Consider the following 7,032-nt stretch of genomic DNA (forward strand, 5'->3'; position numbering starts at 1 on the left):
TTTCCTTCATTTTACTATTTGTTTAGTAAAATGGGACACAATTGTGTACATTTTGCATAATAAACATTTGTCCTTTGGGGAAGAGCCTGTCTTCTCCGTTAGAAGCTGTATGATCCTGGTAGATTCTTCATCTAAGTTTTAGTTACATCACTCAACATTTCAAAATGAGTAAGTACTAAAGCTAATTCTTAGAGCTGCTTCAATTACATGTGTATATATCTATTTATTGTCTTACATGAAAATCAGCAGGGCATTATACTGGAGAAACTCTGCTTTGCCTAGTTCCGTCATTACTGCCTTATTTCCTGCCTCTAACCAGAGTCTTTAGCGTCCTCTGTTAGAGCAGTCCATATAAACTAGATTGACAAGGTTTCATTCTTGGTTGTGTAAAACGAGTTCCCAGGAAGAAGCACTAAGCATGCTTCTACAGAGATAAAACATATCCTGAACTGTAAGATACATACTAAAAAACGATTTAAGAAAAAAAATCGACACCATGCTGTGACACAGCGAGAGAAAGGACAGAAAATGTGTGTGTTCTGGCTTTTAAAGTTCAATACACTTTAAAGAGCTGTGTAAATGACTAGCTTGTAGTTTGCCAAGAGAAACCCAGCTAGGCGAAACACTGTCAGAGCTCCCCCTGATGGAGGTAATGAGGAAGGAAGGCAGTTTGGTCCTCAGGTTCTCCTAAAATCTGAATAAAGAGTAAATAGTAAAAGCTTAACAGCTTCACCATTCACAGTCGGTGCAATGGTTCCCAACAAGACAAACTTTTTTTGACACTGGAAAAAATAACTCCAATTATACCATTGAGAAAAGGTGCTGTTTCCCTCTGATGGTAAAGCCACACTTTTAATAGGAACAGAGCTGGAAAAAATAAAATAAAATAAAATAAAGAATGGGACTTAACATAATTGTGGACATTTTTTTCCCAATTCAGTTAGCCTGAGGCAACTGATAAATAAAACATTCTTTTGCAAAGAATAAGAGGATGATATTTTAACTGGTCTGTCAAATTCATTGTGGGCTCATAATCCTATCCAACTTTGGGTATAATGTATCCTACACACCTTTACATGGTGTTCTGTTAGGAAGGGGAGGCTAGCAATTAAGTGAAGATATTGAACAAATAGAGCCATTAGTGTTGGCTGTGAATAGAATGGAATAGCAACATTTTCAGCTTAGATGTCTGATTATTTAGACACATTTGGATCTGTGCTTCTCTTTTGAAGAAGAAAAGTCATCTTGAAATATGTCCTAAAATAAATAGAAGAAAAATAAAAATATTTCCTTGGAATGTTTCTAAATGATTTCTGCTGTAAGATATACATCTTACAGCAAAAGGACACTTTAAAAAGGGAGCATTTGTAGTTTGTGTGTGAAAAAAGAAACAATTTACTCAAACTAGCATACAAATTACTGGGGTTTTTGTAATGTTTAAATATTCAAGGGAAGAAAGTTGGTTCCCAAGAGGAAACCAAAGGAGTACTATAATTTAGGAGACAGGACTTCATCAGGGACTATGGAATGTTGCACAGAGTTAATCCATTTCTTAGCTGTAAGTAACCTTGAAAAGGATTCATTGTCTCATTGGTACTAACTCAGGATGAGGAGGTTTTCCTCAAAGGGAGAAAACAACTACATACACAAAATTGAGACAGTAAGTGTTCTTTTTTTTTTATGAGATACTTTCTTCATTTACATTTGAAATGCTATCCCCAAAGTCCCCTATACCCTCCACCATGCCTGTACCCCAACCCACCCACTCTTGCTTCCTGGTCCTGCAACTCCCCCTGGACTGGGGCATATGATCTTCCGAAGACCAAGGGCCTCTCCTCCAATTGATGGCCTACTAGGCTATCCTCTGCTATATATGTAACTAGGGACACAGGTCTGGGGGTACTGGTTAGTTCATATTATTGTTCCTCCTATAGGGTTGCAGACCCCTTTAGCTCCTTGGGTACTTTCTCTAGCTCCTTCATTTGGGGCCCTGTGTTCCACCCAATAGATGACTGTGAGCACCCACTTCTGTATTTGCCAGGCACTGGCATAAGCCTCACAAGAGAGAGCTTTATCAGGGTCCTGTCAGCAAAATTTTTCTGACATGTGCAATAGTGTCCGGGTTTGGTGGTTGTTTATGGAATGGATCCCTAGGTGGGGCAGTCTCTGGATGGTCCTTCCTTCCATCTCAGCTCCAAACACTGTCTCTGTAACTCCTTCCATGGGTATTTTGTTCCCCACTCTAAAAAGGAAAAAGACCACTTTGGTCTTCCTTCTTCTTGAGTTTCATGTGTTTTGCAAATTGTATCTTGGGTATTCTAAGTTTCTGGACTAATATCCACTTACCAGTGAGTGCATATCATGTGTGTTCTTATGTGATTCGGTTACCTCACTCATAATGATAGCCTCCAGATTCACCTCTTTGACTAAGAATTTCATAAATTCCTTGTTTTTAATAGCTGAGTAGTACTCCATTGTGTAAATGTACCACATTTTCTGTATCCATTTCTTTGTTGAGGGACATCTGGATTCTTTCCACCTTCTGGCTTTTATAAATAAGGCTGCTATGAACATAGTGGAGCATGAGCCCATATATCCAGTTGGAACATCTTCGGGGTATATGCCCAGGAGAGGTATTGCTGGATCTTCGAGTAGTACTATGTCCAATTTTCTGAGGAACTTCCAGAGTGGTTGTACAAGCCTGCAATCCCACCAGCAATGGAGGAGTGTTCCTCTTTCTCCACATCCTCGCCTGCATCTGCTGTCACCTGAATTTTTTATCTTAGCCATTCTGACTGGTGTAAGGTGGAATCTCAGGGTTGTTTTGATTTGCATTTCCCTGATGATTAAGGATGTTGAGCATTTTTTCAGGTGCTTCTCAGCGATTTGGTATTCCTCAGTCGAGAATTCTTTGTTTAGCTCTGTACCCCATTTTTAATAGGTTTATTTGATTTTTTTGTAGTCCACACTCTTGAGTTCTTTATATAGATTGGATATTAGTCCCCTATTATATTTAGGATTGGTAAAGATAGTTTCCCAATCTGTTTGTGGCCTTTTTTGTCTTATTGACAGTGTCTTTTGCCTTATTGCTTTGCAATTTTAAGAGGTCCCATTTGTCAATTCTCAATCTTACAGCACAAGCCATTGTTGTTCTGTTCAGGAATTTTTCCCCTATGCCCCTACCTTCAAGTCTCTTCCCCACTTTCTCCTCTATAAGTTTCAGTGTCTCTGGTTTTATGTGGAGTTCCTTGATCTACTTAGACTTGAGCTTTGTACAAGGAGATAAGAATGGATCAATTTGCATTCTTCTACATGATAACCTCCAGTTGAGCCAGCACCACTTGTTGAAAATGCTGTCTTTTTTCCACTGGATGGTTTTAGCTCCTTTGTCAAAGATCAAGTGACCATAGGTGTGGGCTCATTTCTGGGTCTTCAATTCTGTTCCATTAATCTACCTGTCTGTCGCTGTACCAGTACCATGCAGTTTTTATCACAATTGCTCTGTAGTACAGCTTGAGGTCAGGCATGATGATTCCACCAGAGGTTCTTTTATTGTTGAAAATAGTTTTTGCTATCCTAGGCTTTTTGTTATTACAGATGAATTTGCAAATTGCCCTTCTAACTCTGAAGAATTGAGTTGGAATTTTGATGGGGATTGCTTTGAATCTGTTGATTGCCTTCAGCAAGATAGCCATTTTGACTATATTAATCCTGCCAATCAATGAGAATGGGAGATCTTTCCATCTTCTGAGATCTACTTAGATTTCTTTCTTCAGACACTTGAAGTTCTTATCATATAGATCTTTCATTTCCTTAGAGTCACACCAATGCATTTTATATTATTTGTGACTATTATGAAGGGTGTTGTTTCCCTAATTTCTTTCTCTGCCTGTTTATCCTTTGTGTAGAAAAAGGCCACTGATTTGTTTGAGTTAATTTTATATCCAGCTACTTCACTGAAGCTGTTTATCAGGTTTAGGTGTTCTCTGATGGATTTTTTAGGATCACTTATATATACTATCATATAAACTGCAAAAAAGTGATATTTTGACTTCTTCCCTTCCAATTTGTATCCCTTTGACCTCCTTTTGTTGTCTAATGTTCTGGCTAGGATTTCGAGTACTATATTGAATAGGTAGGGAGAAAGTGGACAGACAGCCTTGTCTAGTCCCTGATTTTAATGGGATTGCTTCCAGCTTCTCTCCGTTTACTTTGATGTTGGCAACTGGTTTGTTGTAGATTGCTTTTATTATGTTTAGGTATGGGCCTTGAATTCCTGATCTTTCCCAGACTTTTATCATGAAGGGGTGTTGGATTTTGTCAAATGCTTTCTCCAGGTCTAACAAGATGATCATGTGTTTTTCGTCCTTGAGTTTGTTTATATAGTGGATTATGTTGATGGATTTCTGTATATTAAACCATCCCTCCATCCCTGGAATGAAGCCTGCTTGATCATGATGTATGAACATTTTGATGTGTTCTCAGATTTGGTTACTCAGAATTTTATTGAGGAATTTTGCATTGATATTCATAAGGGAAATTGGTCTGAAGTTCTCTTTCATTGTTGGGGCTTTATGTGGTTTAGGTATCAGAGTAATTGTTGCTTCATAGAATGAATTGGGTAGAGTACCTTATTTTTCTATTTTGTGGAATAGAGGAAAATTGGATTTAGGTCTTTGAAGGTCTGATAGAACTCTGCACTAAACCCATCTGGCTCTGGGCTTTTTTTGGTTTGTTCTGTTGTTTTTTCTCTCTTTCATTTCTGATTTTGTTAATTAGGACACTCTCCCTGTACCCTCTAGTGAATCTGGCTAAGGGCTTATCTATCTTGTTGATTTTCTCAAAGAACTAGCTCCTCATTTGGTTGATTCTTTGAATAGTTCTTTTTGTTTCTACTTGGTTGATATCAGCCCAGAATTTGATTATTTCCTGCTGTCTCCTCCTCTTGGGTGAATTTGCTTCCTTTTGATCTAAAGCTTCTAGGTGTGATGTCAAGCTGTTACTGTGTGCTCTCTAGTTTCTTTTTGGAGGCACTCAGAGCTATGAGTTTTCCTCTTAGGACTGCTTTCATTGTGTCCCATACTTTGGGTATGTTGTGGCTTCGTTTTCATAAAACTCTAATAAGTCTTTAATTTCTTTATTTCTTCCTTGGCCAAGGTATCATTGAGTAAAGTATTGTTCAGCTTCCTTGTGAATGTTGGCTTTCTATTATTTATGTTGTTATTGAATATCAGCCTTAGTCAGTGATGATCTGATAGGATGCATGGGATAATTTCAATATCTTTGTATCTGCTGAGGCCTGTTTTGAGACCAATTATATGGTCAATTTTGGAGAAGGTACCCTGAGGTGATGAGAAGAAGGTATATCCTTTTGTTTTAGGATAGAACCTTCTGTAGATATCTGTTAAAGCCATTTGTTTCATAACTTCTGTTAGTTTCACTGTGTCTCTGTTTCATTTCTGTTTCCAGGATCTGTCCTTTGATGAGAGTGGAGTGTTGAAGTCTCTAATTATTATTGTGTGAGGTGCAATGTGTGGTTTAAGCTTTATTATAGTTTCTTTAATGAATGTGGTTGCCCCTTCATTTGGAGCATAGATATTCAGAATTGAGAGTTCATCTCAGAAGATTTTATCTTTGATGAGTATGAAGTGCCCCTCCTTGTCTATTTTGATAACTTTGGGTTGGAAGTTGATTTTATTGTATATGAGAATAGCTACTCCAGCTTTTTTCTTCAGACCATTTGCTTGGAAAATTGTTTTCCAGCCTTTCACTCAGAGGTAGTGTCTGTCTTTTTCCCTGAAGTGGGTTTCCTGTAAGCAGCAAAATGTTGGGTCCTGTTTGTGTAGCCAGTCTGTTAGTCTATGTCTTTTTATTGGGGAATTGAGTCTATTGATATTAGGAAATATTAGGGAAAAGTGATTGTTGCTTCTTGTTATTTTGGTTGTTAGAGTTGGGATTCTGTTCTTGAGGCAATCTTCTTTTAGGTTTGTTGAAGGATTACTTTCATGTTTTTTTTTTTTTTTTTTTTTTTTTTTTAATGGATGCCATCTGCTTATTTTTACCAAGCTTTCTTTTTTTCTAAATTTTTTATTAGGTATTTTCCTCACTTACATTTCCAATGCTATCCCAAAAGTCCCCCATACCCATCCCCACAATCCCCTACCCACCCACTCCCCCTTTTTGGCCCTGGCATTCCCCTGTACTGGGGCATATAAAGTTTGCAAGACCAATGGGCCTCTCTTTCCAGTGATGGCCGACTAGGCCATCTTTTGATACATATGCAGCTAGAGACAAGAGCTCTGGGGTACTGGTTAGTTCATAATGTTGTTCCACCTATAGGGTTGCAGTTCCCTTTAACTCCTTGGGTACTTTCTCTAGCTCCTCCATTGGGGGGCCTGTGATCCATCCAATAGCTGACTGTGAGCATTCACTTCTGTGTTTGCTAGGCCCCAGCATAGTATCACAAAAGACAGCTATATCTGGGTCCTTTCAGCAAAATCTTGCTAGTGTATGCAATGGTGCCAGCGTTTGGATGCTGATTATGGGATGGATCCCTGGATATGGCAATCACTAGACGGTCCATCCTTTCGTCACAGCTCCAAATTTTGTTTCTGAAACTCCTTCCATGGGTGTTTTGTTCCCAATTCTAAGAAGGGGCAAAGTGTCCACACTTTGGTCTTCGTTCTCTGTCCTTGTGTTGGTGTTTTCCCTTTATCATCTTTGAAGGGCTGGATTCATGGAAAGATATTGTGTGAATTTGGTTATCTCATGGAATATCTTGGTTTCTCCATCTATGGTAATTGAGAATTTTGCTGGGTATAGTAGCCTAGGCTGGAATTTGTGTTCTCTTAAGGTCTGTATAACATCTGTCCAAGATCTTCTGGCTTTCAGTCACTGGTGAGAAGTCTGATGTAATTCTAATAGGTCTGCTTTTACATGTCACTTGACCTATTTCCTTTACTGCTTTTAATATTCTGTTTTTATTCAGTGCATTTGTTGTTCTGATTATTATGTTGGGAGGAATTTCTTTTC

The sequence above is a fragment of the Mus musculus genome, chromosome 11 (assembly GCF_000001635.26).
Source record: "Mus musculus strain C57BL/6J chromosome 11, GRCm38.p6 C57BL/6J".
Classification (NCBI taxonomy): Eukaryota; Metazoa; Chordata; class Mammalia; order Rodentia; family Muridae; genus Mus; species Mus musculus.